Below are 18,225 nucleotides of genomic sequence, written 5' to 3'. Positions count from 1 at the left end.
GTGGACTCACATGTGGATTAAAGGACGAGCACTCCACCTCCTGAGCCTGAGTTGCCCACACCAACAAATAAACAAACAACTTCTAATAGAAAACCAGAAGTCTTGCAGAAATATGTGTTGCTAATGTTGATGGAGCTCCACAGTCTAACAGTAACATTGTACATATGGTCCAGTGCTCGGGAAACACTTTGAACACAGCACTGTCCACTTTTGACGGAACACAAACCTATACATTTAAAAATACATGGACATCTGGTTGTTCCACTGCAGACATGAATTAAATGAAAGTGTTTTATTTGTTATACATAAAAACAGCTCTGCTGCTCATTTACAGCTCTCATGAAATAGATGTGCTACATTAAGTGTTTTTCTGGTCCAAATTATTAATTGAAAGATTACTCTTATTTAAAACTAGACATATTTACTGAAGCGTGTTGTCAATTTGAGGATTCTATTTGTGATTGTTTTTCCACATTTGTCCCGTGTGATAAAATAGACTTGTACTAGTACATATTTTTATAGTATCATGATATTAATTCCAACCATATGAGCAGCTCTAATGTTCATTGTGAAACAGGAAACAGATGAGCAGATTATTAGATTTTGTGTTCACAGTTTATATTTTTCCTTGATTCTCCTTATCATATCAACTTTCTCATATGAAAAAAACAGCTTTAAAAACTTTGAAATCTTTGCTCATCCTGTATACAACAATAGATCTCAGTGAAAACTGTATGTACGTGTTTGCAGTTGTACTTTGTGTGTTTGTGTGTGTTACTAGTTATATTTTTCAGTGCATAGTGCTATATAGCTATTCCGTTCAATACCAAATGCCTGTATTGATCTCCTAAGGAGCAATTTAGCAGGGTGTTATTAGACGCACAAAATGAGGAATAACACACAGTGTACTGCTTATGGGGAGCTGATATCTATCCTTGCCCATAGCTCTATTACCGTATACTTGTGTATGTCTGTGTGTGTGTGTGTGTGTGTGTGTGTGTGTGTGTGTGAGAGAGAGAGAGAGAGAGAAAACTAACTACCCATACTGAACATAGGGATGTGTGCAACTGACTGTGTGTTCTGTGCATGTATGTGCAAACATTTTGTGAATATAAATGAATTTCCCCATTTTTGAAGTGTGTGTGTGTGTGTGTGTGTGTGTGTGTTTGTGTGTGTGTGTGCGCACGTGCACAACACAAAGTTGAAGGGCATTCCAATCACTGCTGTCAGATAATGTCATCCCCACTGTCCTGGCTGACAGAGGGCGAGGAGGGGTCAGCAGGAGAGGAGGGTGGAGGCGCATGACACTGTGACCAACACTGCAAAGAGTGTGTGTGTGTGTGTGTTTGTGTGTTTGTGTGTGTGTGTGTGTGTGTGTGTGTGTGTGTGTCCTACTATACTAAATTGTAAATAGTAGTAGTACTGAATAAAGACAAGGCAAAACAGACCAAACAGACTAATGTTTATGTTTGGATCAATTCAAATCTAGATGTTGTTGTGGTCTGGTTCACTCAATATTGTTGGACTTTTGTGTACATTATGTACAGTCTGACTGATATACAGTATATTCAGTATAATAACTACACTCTAGTGCCCATGCTTTTTTTTTGTCAATTTTTATTATATTTATAAAGAAACGCACTAACAGAATGATCTCTTCGCCGCACACCAATGTCATGAAAATGTTTTGACATTTAAAACAAAGCACTTTATTTTAATCACATTTTTGTTTTTGCAATTTTCTTTTCTTGTTTAAATTAGTCAAAGCTAATTAAGGGCCTTTTCACACCTGTTTTTATTAATATTATTATTATTATTTTTTTTTACATTGTATACAGTGGTGGGTAAAATGCTGAAAATCTTCCCTCAAGCAAAAGCACAATTAGGAATGAAAAAAATGACTCAAGTAAAAGTTAAATTTGACGAAGCTACTGGAGGTAGATGTGGAAGAACTCTTAAAAATATCCCCTGGACTACAGGACACTTACAATTCTTTACCTTTTCAGAACCAAAACAACAATTTGGATGATGATTTTTCAACAGTATATTAACAACAGTATTGTCTTATTTTTTGTTTTGATGGATGATTGAGAGAAAGCTATACAAGTATTATACATGCAAGAAAAAAAGCTCTCATTCTGCAAGGAATAAACAACAAAAACAGAGGAAATTACTTCTCACTTCTATTTCTGCATGGCACAACGGTCAAGCCAAGTGAGCATATTTATAGTAAAGATGGTGTGAAATTGAAATGCATGCCTAAAATATTGTATCAGGAATCTTTTGCAGATTTTAGCACAAAACTCAAAGGGAAATGTTGACCCAGTATGCAAAATGCAAATTGCGTACAAGCCTAAGTCACTCCAAACAATTTCAAAGGAGTGCCATGCAAAAATCAAATAGAGAATAATCTTAGCCCTAAATGTCATCAAAGATGTTGCCTTGGTGTTGCATAAGGTGACATCAAAAAGTTTCCGCTTTAAGACTCAGTTAAAAAGTTTATCACCGTGACATGATGACAAAATTGTGCAACACGAGCTTGATCCTCTTATGTGTGGACCCTAGAGGCAGCTGTAGGCAGCCTAATACACAGTTTGGGAAGACAAGTCTATTTACATGTCAAGAAGTTACCTTACTGTTTGTTTGTGTGTGTGTGTGGTCGAAGAGATAGCTTGAGTATTTAAAAAAATTCAAACCCAAGAAGTAAATACTGTTGTAAATCAACATGTTCTTAATTCTAAGCGCAATCAAATGATAGTTGGGTACATACAGATGCGCGTGCGCGCACACACACACACACACACACACACACACACACACACACACACACACACACACACACAGAGCATAATCAAACATTTAAATATCCATGTAATCATCTGTTTCCGCATCCGCCTCTGATTACACCCAGGGGATGGCAATCTGTGGCAAAGTTTCTGTTACTTGACACACACACATCCACACGCTTGCGCGCGCGCACACACACACACACAAGCAGATACAGTACGTACATACCACTCAGCGCAATCTTTTACACACAAACACACACATGCACCGACACACACGTACATATACGGCAGTGCTATAAGCAGCTGACAGGCCCCAGTTATCAGCCAAGGCAGGGTGCACTAGATAAGGGAGCCGCAAGGCATCATAAACACCAATACAGAGAGAGAGAGAGAGAGAGAGAGAGAGAGAGAGAGAGAGAGAGAGAGAGAGAGAGAGAGAGAGAGAGAGAGAGAGAGAGAGAGAGAGAGAGTGGGGGGCGGAGGGAGAGGAGAATCAGAGATGAAAGAAGGAAGAGAGAAAAATTCAACACTCCTGTCATAGATAATAAAATTCTCAGATGAAGAGCTCCACTGGAGAGAGGGAGAGTTAGAGACACAGAGGAGGGGGGGGGGGGGTTGCACGGTGAAAGGAGAAATGACAAGTTAGGTGCAAGGGGCGGGTAGAGAGAGAGGGAGAGAGAGAGAGAGAGAGAGAGAGGAGAAAAGAAGAGGGGTAAAGATGAACAGAAAAGAGGATTGGGCACAAAGGGAAATATAAAACAGGTAATGGTCACATGGGGGAAGACAGAATACAGAAACGTAACTATCATTTCATGGAAAGAGGTTAAAAAACATTTTATTTCAACTTTATGGGCGACCATGTAAAAGGAAGCTTTTTGGATCCGTTGACTAGATGTGTTAAAAGAATCCTGGTCCTAATGAAGATATAGACATCACATTTGTTTTTGTCAAAAAATAGGTGTCTCACAACCTAATTAAAAACCTATATAGATTTGTGTCTTACTTTATGATGTAATACATTTTTTTCTGCATAACTTGTTATTTTGTGGTTATCATTATTTTCTACTTGTTTTATCTGCCACCTCCCTTTCACCTGTCTGTTTAACCCTCTGAACCCCACCATGAGAATGTTTTTTTCATTAAAAAAAGAAACTGTAAAAACATTATCCACAGAGTTTGAACTTTCCGACAGTCCTTGAATAGATCATTGGTTACTAAACATTTCTGTTAGCACAAGTTACCAAAACAAAGCTTGAAATTTTGATATTCCTATTTTGAGGTCTCATTTTAACGTTGCCAAAAATAAACAGTTTTCACTAACTAGACCCTGTTAAAAAATAAAATAAAAAACAATGTATTACACAAATATAGTATAACTGTGTTATACTGCAAAAAGACACTTTTGAGTTGTTCCCACTTCCAGCCATGATTGTGCTGATGAGTAAACAGTAAGTAAACTGCAAAAAAAGGTGTTAAAGCCTGATGGTGGCTATTATTAAGAACAGACAGGTATGCTAATATCTGGTTCAGCCACTCAGGAATGGAAAATGCACCTCAAAGTCTGACTTTTGTTGCTGAATGTAATTTGAATTTACAGATAAACACACACAGGCACACACACACAGGCACACACACACACCTTGCTAATAAAGCCAGCTCCCGCTTTGTCTCCCAAGACGTCAGGCGGTCAGCCTTTTTCCCTTTATCAGCAACTTTTGATCTAATCCCACTAAATCAAGAAGAATAAGAGTCGGCATTGGTTGTGACGGAAAAAGTCTAGGGAATTGAAAACGCACACACATCTACGGATACACACAAGGGGCCGCGCAGCACACACAGACATATGAAAATGCATATGCTGGGGATACGGGTGTGTAAATAGATACTTTGGCAGATATACATATCATTATGCTCTCACACATGGTGCAGATCAGATAAATCCACTTTGCAACCTGCTACCGGCACTCAGGAAGGAACGAACAGAAGAAGAGTGCCAGTCAAACAGTACAGCGGGCAGATGCCTTTCACTCAAGAGGGAAACGAACGCACGCATATGGATGAATGTGTAGGAACAAACACTCACAAATCATCTGAAGTCAAGTGGATGTGTGGATGCAAGAGCCATCCCACATCCCAACACACACACGCACAGCGCATTCAAGTGAACTCATTAGTATTGCCCTGCTGACAGGGCAGAGCGCCAACTGAGAACTAATTTTCGGCGATGTGTGTTGTAGGCCATTGACCCTCTGAAGCTGCACTCAGCTGCCTGAATTGAGCTGGAGCTCACACCTGAAATTAGACTTTCAAACCCACACTGGCGCTAGATGAAAGAGTTTTTCCAGCGGCAGGCAAACGACAGAGAATAAACCCACGTCTCATCTATGCCTCAGAAACATGCGGGAAAAGTCTGCAGAGTTGTTTTCTTTAGTAACTATCATTCGGTGTTGACAAGCGATAATTAGCAGGTTGCTTGTTCGCACATAGAGCTGATGTGACTCCGAAGCAGCCATGCACGTTTCAAAAGTGTTAAAGCTGATGGGGCGGATAGAAACAGAACACAGTGCTGAATTAATTGCATGTGGCATTTTTTTTGACTGTTAATAAAAAACGACCGCAACGGTGATTTCAGCAAATGCCCCAAAACAACACTTGTTTACGTTCAAGTGACAAATCCTTCAAGCTGCCATTGGAATTAAGCCTCCTGTCCATTGGGAAGAAAGGAGAAAATTGTGGGCTGTTTGTTATAAAGCTTCAGAAGGAGGAGGTTATAGTGGAGAGCAATTTTTGACAAGGGAGGTTGCTGTTTGCTTAATGTTTTATGCTGCCAGTAAAGCTGTGACCACACTGCATGACGGCAACACCATGGTCACATGATGCCTATGCTGGTGTCAAGTTCATTAACTTAACCCTCGTGTCTTAACTTTCTGTATACACTTGTCCTAAAGGTGAAAATTACCCACCTTCACTAAACCCCTTAAATAAAGCAGCTTGATTGAATTTTAACACCCAAATCTATTTTGCATGAAGAAAACAACCTGTCAGTCATCGCAAACGATGTGAATATCGAGGTTTTCCCTCATATAGCGCAGAAAAACTGAATTTAATCAGTGGAATCCACTCGTATTTATTACAGCTCTCCTGTCATAATTGGTTTACTGTTTTACTTAAGTTGGGGTTTATTTTTATCATTCTTATTGCTAAAGGCATAAGGTATAGAGGCATAGGTGCAAACATTTTTTTAGCAAGCATGCATGCATGCATACATGCATGAAAGGTTTTTATGGTTTTTGTTTTTTGTATTATTTTATAGCTGCTGGATCAAAAGACCCCTAAAACAAGTTGAAAAAGATCGTTAAGGGGGTTTCCTATGCTGTTAAACATAGTCATTTTTGACTCCTAAGACAACACAAGGGTTAATAAAGATTTTATCGCAACTTTCCTTAGGAAAGTTACAGGGGAGTATATTGTGTGTGCTCTGAAAGATGATTAATACAGCAATCATAATCTGTCTTCCCTCCTGTGTTCATGTTACAAACGCACACAAGACTGAATTGTCTATTTTGTCTTTTCCACTATTTTCAAAGCATTTAGCAGCAAAGAAGCAGCAACATTTTCTGTGCACTGTACTGTTTCCCTTTGATATGTCTGCAATGTAGCAAGGCTCAATAGGGCAGTATATAGTGTGAGCACATAGTGAATGTGTGGTTGAGTGAGAGAGAGAGTGACAGTGGCTTCACTCAGGGCAGACAGGTGCTAAAGGAGAAGGTTAGCAGTAGAGTTGTCTGGTGGCAGTAAATGTACAGTGTGGGTTACAGTTTGCTCATGAAAAACATTTCCCAATATCCAAGAAGTTCCTGTGTCTTGCTTCCCAGCTGCTGGGCAAAAGTGAAGGGAGAGTCTTTGGAATTACAAACTGCCCAGTGTAAGTTGTAAAATTTAGACAAATATATTTATTCAGTAAGTTTTTATTGGGCATCAACCTCAAATATATGCTTGTATCATCAAAAAAAGCTTGAATGAATGCTTCAGGTCACAGTTACACCCATGAGACATAGTTGAAACACGAGCCTGCATGGAGTCAATGCAGACAGATGCATAGATCTAAATGAGAGAATATGTCATGCATGAAATATGCAAGTACAAAGAAAATAAAGGTATTGAGTGAAATATCTTCACTACTTGATGGACTGTTTGTTACCAAATATCTGCAAAACTAATGGCATTCCCATCAGCCTCTGCTGTACTTTGTGTTTAGTGGCAATTAGCGGAATTTTAGCATGCTAACAAAATAAACTAAAATGGTGCACATGGTTAACATACAAGTTCAAAGCACTGCTGTGCCTAAAGACAGCCTGGCAGAGCCACTAACATGACTATAGACTGGTAGACAAACCAGGATTTTCCTGCTACCCTGTGCCTCAACCTAACAAAAACTCACTGTCTGAGAAAAATGTTTTACTTTTGCAACAGTGATTTAGGAGACTCTCGCAGAGTATGTCCTGTGAGAAAACACTTGTATGTGCTATTTTGGCGGGCTATTACATACAATGTATTTAGTTGTTCAAATTGGAGGAGAAATTATATAAATAGATTAAATCTAGGATGAAATAACAGCAGAACAGAAGGGACACAAGATTAATTATACTATACTCTCATGGTGAGAGAACTCTGCTCAGGCTCTTCAACACTCCATATTCTTAATTCTAACTCAAGAAAGAATAAGAGATATTAGATGGTTGAATGTGGTTTCTGTGGGATATATAGTATGTTATGGGCTCTCTTACACCTGCTCACATCCCTCCATCAGACAAATGGAGCAGAAACCCAATGTCAGTTTGTCGGTGAAGGAGCTGTAAAGAAGCTGTTAGAGCAACGCCTGTCTGCACTGATACTGTCTGCATCCACAAAAAGTGGATGTTTTATAACTGCATTTGTTCAGTTATGTTCAGTTATTACCTAGAATTTGCTGCAAAAACCAGATAGAGAGATAGGAAAAAAGGCTAAGGTGAGACAAAGTGGGAAATCAAAGGGAAAAAAAGATAAAAAGGTGAGAGAAAAGACAGCAATCTATTTAGATATAGTGAAATCAACACCTTTCTTCGCTCAGCCTAATTTCAAGGCTGGCTGCCCTAAAATGGCCCAATTTTCTCTACAGAGAGGGCACAGAGATATCAGGTGTACTGACATCAGTTTGAGCCCGGCTTTGACAGCCCGTTGCTTTTTAAGCCATTAGGAAAAGGAGACATTGACAGCATCATTGAGCAAAATGTTTTGGGTTCTCGTGTTGACTCTTAACAACTCCAGGGAGGCCTCATGAGGTACAGTATGTAGGCACCAAAACCCAATTATGCTTGACTTTGCTCACATCAGCTGCACTTCTTTTCAATGAAAGCGGAGATAACAAGGGCTCTGATATGACTAACAAGCACTGTCAAGTTTGCTAAAGGAAAATGTGGATAATAAGAGGTTTGTGACCCCACTTTTAACAGTGCTCAGCACAGATGTGATAAACTGGTGTCTCTGGTCTGAATACCATTTAAATTACTTCAAGCTTTAAAGATAAAATTATACTTTCTAATGGCTACATAAAGAAAAGAGTTGACACTGACCTAGTACACAGAAAAAGCTGTTATGCTCAAAATTCATCATGGATACAAGTCAAAATAAAATAATTTGTTGGGAAACAGAGATAAGAATCCAGAATGTACTGTAACTGATCACTACCAGTGGTTCAGTTTTACGATGCACATAATTGATGATGTAACCATTTATATTTTCCTTTAATGCATGACTGCATACTTCCCCAACATCAAAATTGATGACTATGTGCTTACTCTGCAGGTGCTGCGCACCAATTTATCAGTTGTGGTCATGCACCATTGCACTGAGAAGCAATTAAGAATCATCATGATGTTGATAATCTTTCAAGCCAGGACTCATTATTTCTCTTAACTAAAGAATGAATTTGGTTCTTTCAGCAACACACTGAAGTATTGTGGGGTATTATGCAGTGGCCTGTCCATCCATCCATCCATTCATCCATCCATCCATCCATCCATCCATCCATCCATCCAGTTCTCGTCAACCCAATAATAACATGCACATGTACTCGAGGATTAATCAGATTTTGGTGGTCAATGGTCAAAGGTCATTGTGACCCATTCTCATGAACACAATGTCCCAGAAATCCCTTGAGGGATTTTAGACTCACTTAGACTCAAGGTTGAACTGAATATATTTTAGAGGTCAAAGGTCAAGGTCATTGTAGTCTCTCATGGCCGGACCTATCACCACAGGAGAATGGCCAGGCTGCCCTCACAAGGGAAAAAACGCCCCAGCTTGTTTGTTTGTCTTTACAACTATTCACAGTTTTACCAGTTCCTACCAAGGCAGGGGCGTCCCTCTCTACCTTTAAAAAACTCCTGAAGACCCAAATCTTCTCTCCTAGCACGACACGACAATTCTACTCCTTAAAGAATTGTCACTAGCACTTATTGCTGCACTAATGGCTCTTATTGCACTATACCTAGATTTTTCCCCTTTTTCCTGAAAGTCGCTTTGGATAAAAGCGTCTGCTAAATTACTAAATGTAAATGTCACAGTCGTGAAGCCTCCAATTTTTTAGAATTTGTAGCTTCTTTGCAGCAACATCCACATTTGAAGCCTTGTCTACTGTCATGGCTACATATGAGCCTAGATGTAAGCATGCACTTATATAGCGCTTTTCTCGTCTTTGTGACCACTCAAATCGCTTTACACTTGTCTTAACAGTGCCACCTTAGTGCACCATAGGGAATTCATTCATACACCAATGAACGCAGCATCAGGAGAAATTTTGGGTTCAGTATCTTGCCCAAGGATACTTCGACATGTAGTCTGACATGGTTCGAATCACCAATCTTCCGCTCAGTGGGTAACCGATCTACCAAACGGGCCTGTGTGAACTTCAACTTGGCTTGTAACCAGAGGCATACGGCCTCAAGACTGTAACTCTAGTTTTCCTGGGTGAAAAACACAATTAGTATAAGACTAACATCTATTTTGTAAGTAATTTTTTGTTATTTTGTAAATTTAAAATACACAAGATCTTTGGCTACATGAAACACTTTAAAAAGATTGTTTTACTGAAGACTCATCTCTTTTTGCAAATAGCAGGCTTTTGTCCAATAAAATGTAATCCTTTCAATGTTTAGGCTGTTGCTTAAAAAAACAACAACACACACTTTGTTCAAATAATGAGTGTGGGGGTGCCTCGCCTCCACTGCTTCACTACAGCAAGCTGTTTTTACTCCAAGGTTTTTATCAAATGCTTCCACACATCACTTCTCAGACGATCTGGTGTCATTATCAACTGTTCAGCAATGCTTGCTATTTTTTTTCTCTCCATGTTGCTTTAGCCAAGAGAATAACAATAGTAGTTTACGGAGCGGAAGAGGGCAGTAATGGGTCAGACGAACAGAGCATTTTAGGAAAAGCCAGATGTGTTACTACATAATATTGCACTTCCTCCACCTTCTCTTTTTCTGTCTTTTTCCTTATTTCCTTTACTGTCTGCCTCAGGCAACTTCTCGTGAGAAATAAAGCTCGTGAGGGGGAAGGAGGCTGATTAACGGCCGATGGCGTTGATTTTACTGGAGCTCACCTCAATGTGTCCTCAGGCCTTGGATTCTATTCAGTGCTAAAACTCACCTCCCCTGCTTCCATTCCCCAGTTAGAGGAGATTGAAAAGCCCTCAGTACCAGAGTCTGGGATGAAGAAACACACTCACACTCTCATACAACACACACACCACGTCTCTTACACATCCCCCTTGTGGTACCTATCTGTCTAGATTTTTTCCCCTTTCACTTTATTCACCCAAAGCCAACTGTTTTGGCCCTGCAGCCGATAGAGGCTGACCTCCCTTAGCCTCTGCTCACGTTGTCAGACAACTGAGGCCGTATAAAGACCAACATGGAAACTGCCTTTACTCTACGCTCTACTTCTCTCCTTCGATCAATCATTATTTTTTAAAGTACTCACAGGACACACTTATTTAATGGGCCAAAATGGCTTACAGAGAAATATATTTCTCCACAGGGCCGTTTTCATGGCAGACATACTGACATGTAGCATGAAAGGCACAGGTGTAATTAAAACCATGGTAATGCATTCTAGGGTTTAGATTTATCAGGCCGCATTCACACACTGGGGCCAGTTTCTTTACCATAGTGTATAGAGTCCCATCCCCTGGTAGCCTTAAAAGGAGAGACAGTGACAACACCAGTGTCTTTCTGAAAAGTCTAGAGATTTTCAATAGGAAGTATTTGGAGCAGCTGCACAAAAAAAATTGGAGCACACACAAAAACAATGGGATGCAGTGGTTTTTCTCTGCAAATGCCCTCTCCTTATTGGGAATCAATTAAAAAAAATGCTGGTTCTTAGAAAAAGAATTCTATATGGACACTGGAGGCAGCCTATAAAGGTAAACAGTCCTACAATTGCAAAATTGCGCTAGATTTGCAAAACTCATATTTCAATCCAATCAAATTAGATTAATTTAAATCCTTCTCGTAACTAAACCCCCACCCACAGCTTCAGTCACGATGTCAGCTATGTCACATTACCCAAGCTACTGAAGTCCTTAGGTAAATATTTAAGTTATAGAACAACCACAATTCCAGATTTCTAGTCTCATATCACAATATTCAATTTATATCATTAGTTATTGTATTTGATGTTTCAATTCAATTTCATGCTATAGAAATGTTAAAGGGACATGATAAGACGTACCAGCATGCACTGACACACTAATGTAACTACATTAAGCATTGTGCTAAATCAGCTTAAGATGTGCAAGTAGCAACTTGTCCTATTTGTATTTTCTAGTCCCAGTTGTGTCAAGCAGACCAATTAGAGGTAATGTCATGCAGAGATGTGAGTCAAAGCAACACCAGTAACGAAAGACAAAGTCACCCATGGGCCACAACAGCCTTTTCCCCCTCAGCACTTTAAATCTGAGACATGGGATGAAGGAAGTCATTACCAAGTGTGTGGTGGCGTGCGTGTGTGTCTGTAAGGGGTTAGAAGTAAGGATAGGGGTGATGAAATGCTGTAAAAATCTGGGAAGTTGCTAACAAGCACATTGATTTGAGCTTAGAGGGGAAAACAGGGAACCACAGAGAGAGGGAGCAAAAGTGATAGAAGTAGGGAGAGGGGAGAAGAGAAGAGAAGGAAAGAGGAGAGAAGAGGAATAAAAGAGAAGAGGACAATAGATGAGGAGAGAAGAGAAGAAGAAAAGAGGAGAGGAGAGGAGAGGAGAGGAGAGGAGAGGAGAGGAGAGGAGAGGAGAGGAGAGGAGAGGAGAGAAGAGGGGGGAAAGAAGTTTCTGCTAACTCACTCTCTTTAAGCAGACAAAATGATGCAGACGGAGCATACTACTCATTTGCACGCTCTAGTTTTTAACAAAGAGACAAGCTGACGCTCTACCTCACATCCCAAACAAACACACACGCATACCTACACACACACATACACACACACACAGACAACTCCCCCAGCTGATTAATGTTAATGTGCTACAGTTTCTCTTAAAGACGGAGTTACCTCACAAGCCTCTTTTGGAGTTTCATACACCTCAGCAGCTTCTCTTAAACAAAGTGATCGGATACACACACACACACACTTCATAACTCCGTGCTTGGATATTTTTAATAGGAGACGCTTCTCCCCCGCACTTACTGCCAAGTGTATAATAATGTTTTGAGTCATCTGCTTTACAAGTTATTTCCCCCTAAACCTGCATAGTTGTTGCACAACAAAGTCAGAAGGAACAGAACATTATTAAAGCAGTGATGTAAGGAAAGTGAGAGCAGCTTAATTGCCAGGGAGAAGAAAGGAAAGCAAGATCAGGGTTTTAAAAAGGATATATGTGTGTGTATGCGTGTGTGTCCTTATCTGCTTGGGGCAGATATAATAAGGCAGCTCGTAGCCTGCCTGTGGGAGAGCAAGAGGTGAAGCGGGGTCACTAACTCCAGTCTCTCTACAGGATTCACTTTAATGATAGCGGAAGGTGAGGGAGTCAGGTTGATGGGGGGTGATGGAGGGAGAAGAGAGAGAAGGAGGGTTTAAGAGGCACAGCGTCACCCGGAGCGTGGCTTTGACTTTTCATGGGCTAAAAGGAAAACCAGAAACACCTCAGGACAAAAAGAGGAAGTAGTGCACACCGGAACCGAAAAAAACAACTTTATAACAGATAACAATAAAAACAGATTCACATCCAGTTATATTCTGCATATTGCATAAGTCACATTTCTGAGAGGAAATGCATGTTTCCCTAGCTGACAGTGTGCTAAAAAGACTTTGACCTGGTACTTTCAGACTCTTGGAAATTGCAACACAAACCATGTAACAAGGTCATGATGCTCTTATATGTAAGCGAGAGAGACAACTGTAACCAAAAGCAAGTGGAGCCACTGTAAGAAAACAGAAAGGAGAAGGAAGAAGCAGACTAAAAGAGTCACGAAGAGAGCGGAAAGCACAGAGGAAAACAAGTGTGCAACAGAGAGAATCTGAAGACCAATCCAATTTTATAAGGCATTACGTAACCTCAGTGGATAGCTCTTTTTTGAATTAATCTCTTGGGTTATGCAAGCAATTTCTAGGCCAAATCTCTAGATTTATAGCAATGAGCTTATGATGCAAACTAGCTTCAGATTTTTTTTTGCAGCATGCTGTAGTAGCACATGCACACAAATGGATTCACAAGTACATATGGAGCCTTTCTCTTCGGCTTTACTGAAGTGCCTTAGGGCTGGAAATGTAAGACTGGCTGTTGCGTTGCTTTACAACGCGTCACCAGAGGCTCAATAGGCTTTTGATATTGATGCCCTGTCCAAAAGATATAAACGTGCAACTTCCTTTACCAGCAGATTTAACCTTCTTACACACAATGTCTGGATACTGATGGAGCAGGAGAGAAGGAGAGGTTATGAAAAATAAAAAGAACAAAAACTCCACGATATGTCAGTGTGAAAGGTATCAATTGTAAACATTAATCACTGTACAAGATACAAAAAGATGCCTATTCACCCGTTTACCCTTACTGTGAGCGCACAATAACCCAGGGGATTTGACTCTGGGAAAGGCACACTGACACTGACAGTGATTCCGTTTGTTATGTGACTTCAATAGAGTGACGGGCAGAAGAAAAGGACAGGAGAATACAGCACCACTGTGGAAGCAGAACTAGAATTAATTAAATGCTCAGAGAACGTATCTGGCAATGTACAGAGGCACATAAAGAGGTTTATGGTGAGGATGAAAGTTAAAGTGTAAAAGATTTGTGAACAGATGGCCTTTATAGAAATATTTAATTGTTAGTAAGAGTGGTTTAAAGTGATCTTGGATACAAAAGATAATTATACCATTATCAAACATTCACAGTTGGGGTTAAGGCTAATTTTTGCCCCAATGTCACATGACAGAAGCACCTGACCTTGTGGCCCAGGGGCCTGGCCAAGGGTGACATTTTGTTGATCAGAGAGCCAACCAATGAGGTATATGAGCGCTCCACATGCCCATCAAGTGCTCAAAGAAATGCACTTCGGGGGCTACTTGGACCAACTAGATTAGCACTTGTGCACTCAAGTTCCCATAGTGTGACATTAGGCTCACATAAAGGACAGTTCTATGGGCATATGCATAAGCAGTGCAAACCATGACAGTTTCATTGTGAAGCATTATGTAAAGCATACTTATCCTTGTAGTCTTTGCTGCTTTACATGTGCTTTTATGTGATTGGGAAAGATGTGAAAGCAAGACTGAAATACAAAATACAGTTCTGAAACTATTCTAACAACTAGACTGAAGGACATGAAGACTCAAATTTTTGTAGTTCTACCATAACAACACCGGCACTAAAATCCCTCAAACATCTGATTGGAAGATTTGATTGAAAGTGCCTCATATCTGTCCAGTTACAAATTCAAATTATCAGCAGATCTCAATGATAACAATATCACTCAGACTTGAAATGTTTCGCTTCCTTCCCCACTTCTTCTCTCTCCTTTACTCTACTGGAGGTGTTGATTGGCTGTAACTCTGCATCTTTCCACCTCCAACCGCTAAAGGCCAGAAGTCTGATCTCCATGGCAACTGAGACATTACCTGCAGCTGGGATGAGATTGTGAGACTTGACAGCCTTAAGTTAGAGGAAGAGAGGGAGAGGGAATGCAAAAGGCAGTGAGAGCGAGTCACACAGAGCACGAGAAGGGGCTGAGAATTTAAAAGCCATGAGGGCAGAGTTTGTTTTAACCTGCACAAATAAGACAAAAAAAAACAGAGGATCCTTAAAGCACCCGCAAAGAGGGAAATGCACTTCTTATTGCACTTATAGCATCTTTGTCCTCCCAAATTATGTGCACATATTTAAATTAAGTATAAACATACATTTGGCATGTGAAGGTTTGTGCAGGTGCACTTCTTCTCCAACTGGCACAAGCTCCCAGCACACCTGCACAAGCCTGAGACGTTAATGGCAAAAGTGTTGAAAAAAATATGATGTGGGGGAAAAAAAGTTGACTTGTATTATACTGCACAAATTGTATGTGATATTGTAAATGTACGTTTTGATACAGTTTTGCATTCATTTACTACATCTTCGTTCACTTTAGACGCTTGCAAGAAAAAACGTTTTCTTTGAGAAGTCAAAGTAACATGTGGGGAGTAATTAATGTGCAAATGGTCTTAATTCAGCTTCGTACCCTTCAGTAGAGAAAGAAGAAAGAGAAGAAACTCCAAAGTGACAAACAAAAATTAAATATTCACAAAGAATACAATAAAATATAATATAAATTTAGCATTTGAGCAGTTTCCAAAAGCAACTGTTAGTTGGCAGTCAACAGGCAGTTTCACCTAGAAAACATTCATAGTGTTGCTTTTGTTGGTTCACATTGCTGGACATAGTTGTGTAACGAATATCCGTCTCGGAAAATTATAGAAATGGTCGGACACATTGAGCACGGATGGCTCTTAATCCCGCAAGTTTGTAGCTGGTCATTTTCATCTTGCTTTTCCCACATCCTTTGTTAACTCTCTCATAATGACACAATTGCTGTTAGTCATCAAGTAAAAGATGACACACATGGTAGATGGATGGTAGATGGACTGCACTTATATAGTGCTTTTATCCAAATCGCTTTACACTACACCCGTTCACACACACATTCACACACACTGGTGCCACCTGCCACCATTGGAAGTTCATTCATACACCGATGAACGCAGATGGGCCTTTTGGGATTCAGTATCTTGCCCAAGGAATCTCCAACATGTAGGCTGCCAGTGGTCTGGGATCGAACCACCAACCTTCGAATCAGCAGGTGACCGCTCTATCAGCTGAGCCACGGCCTAAAGAAAATATCTATTATTTCTACATAAGCCCTGACACTGTCAGTACCACACGTGATGCTCAAGAAAAGCACCAATTGTAGCTAATTTGTTCCTCGGATCTTCACATCCAGAATGCTGTACTGTACAGTTCATCAGTCCATGACGCATGTCCAGAGTGTGTTTAACTGCAAAAGGGCATATTTTCCTCTCCTGAGCAGAGTCTTTCAGTGTTATAAAACTTCCTATATTTCTTTTTACATTAGTCACAGGATCAGGTACAAAGGTGCTGACGGTCCACCTTCACATTGACTGCAGCAGCTCTCAGTGATCTGCACCCTGGAGTCTGTAATGCAGAGCAGGCGGAGCCCTGTCTTTTCTCCTTCTAACACTGATACATCTCAGGTGCCTTGCCAATCTAATTGGCACCAAATTCAGCTTCATTTCCATCAAGCTGCTCAGTTAGTCCACATTGTAAGGAGTGCACACTCAGCAGAAGCGGAGATGCAAAAACCCGTATTGAATTAACTCAGGTTTGTGTGCTGGTGTGTGTGGGCAAATGAATGATGCAAGTAAAAATCTGCTTTGTGCAGAAATGAAGGACAGTGCAAGTTCCAAAACAAAGGGATGACATTTATCAGAGAGCCTTCAAAAAAAAAAAATCCAATGCAAAGATCCATTATTTGCATATTTGAATAACACAAGTCCCTGCTCAAACTCCACAGATGCCAACTCAGCACTTTGCTGTTCTCCCCTGTTTTCCCTCCCCCCCACAGGCCTCTTCACTCATATTTTCTCATCCTCCCACGCAGTGACAGCGTGGAGTGAGATATGTCACAGAAAAGGGAGCTTATCATGAATGATTTCCTCTATTATAATAATAATAAGGTTTGGGCAGTATCACGGTATTACAGGATTATAATGACTAATCCTGAAAGTATGATTTTCAATACCTTGGCTATGTTATACTTTTTTTTTCGTTATGATTTTCAATGCAGTCGAAAATACATTTTTCAATCCATATGTATTAAAGTGATAAAGAGATGCTATATTTACTGACGTGCAATGCACAGCAAACGCCACCAGAGGTCAGTCTCTATAATTGTAACAGGCCACTGAGAAACATGGCGATTTACAGACAACAGGGGTTTTTCTCATATTTATTTTCTGCTTTTCATTTTTATGACCTGAGTTGGTGAGTGTTGGAACAGGGGAAAGACTAACTATGGTGGGTTCAGTGAGTTTTATTACGTTTGTATTGAGTCTGAATGACGTGTTTTAGATGAGTTAACAAAACGATTAAACTAGTCTTTGTTCAGTGAAGGAGAGAAAATTGAATTCAGAAGGTGTACAGCTGTATTTTTCAGATTAATAAGGAAAACAGTTGCAAGAATATTTCGGTTCTTGACAAGAGTTTTGCATCTCTGAGCTGAAACATCTAGAGCCAGATGCGCAACTGGGAGGGGGGAAAGTGGTGTTATTTACTGCTTTAAAATCTGATAACAAATAATGAACAATTTGGGGTTCAGTGTCATGCGAAAGGACACACAAACCTTCCGATTAGCGGACCCCTTGAGCCACAGCCGCCCACATTAATGCACAGAGAGAACAAAAACAGATTAGAATTCAACTTATTTCAGGATTTATCTATACAAGTCTATTGCATTCCAAGTCAAATCAATAGAAGATGCTTTGTTTGGTTTATTCTCTCTCTTGTACTTTGTCTGTGGGCCACAGTATGTTAGTGAGTCTCTATGTGCTCTGATCACACATCTCCAGTGAATAAGGTCCAGCCACCTGATAGTAGTACTGACTAGAAACGACAAATCAGGGTGTATGTTATATACAGTTACACAACCATGGACCAAATCATCCCCTCAGTGGCCAATTACAGCTACCTCCTGCTTCCTCCTAAGCCAACTACAACTCTCAGATGTGGCCATGAGAGCAATGTATCACACAACACACACAAACACACACAAACCATTGTGGAGTTCTGGATTTGTGGAGGTGGATGGACCCTGGGCACTTTTTGTACAGTTTTGTTCGAATGCTGCAGTGTTGT

General features: G+C 40.2%; 1 protein-coding gene across 1 annotated transcript in view; it reads right to left on the bottom strand.

The window, feature by feature from the left end:
* The window catches only part of LOC131976848 (alpha-1,6-mannosylglycoprotein 6-beta-N-acetylglucosaminyltransferase B-like), a 133,877-nt gene that overhangs the window by 37,934 nt on the left and 77,718 nt on the right, over positions 1–18,225 (bottom strand). The gene's annotated exons all lie outside the window — the stretch shown is intronic.

This window comes from Centropristis striata, chromosome 1, assembly GCF_030273125.1.
Source record: "Centropristis striata isolate RG_2023a ecotype Rhode Island chromosome 1, C.striata_1.0, whole genome shotgun sequence".
NCBI lineage: Eukaryota > Metazoa > Chordata > Actinopteri > Perciformes > Serranidae > Centropristis > Centropristis striata.
This window is presented reverse-complemented; position numbering and strand designations above follow the sequence as displayed.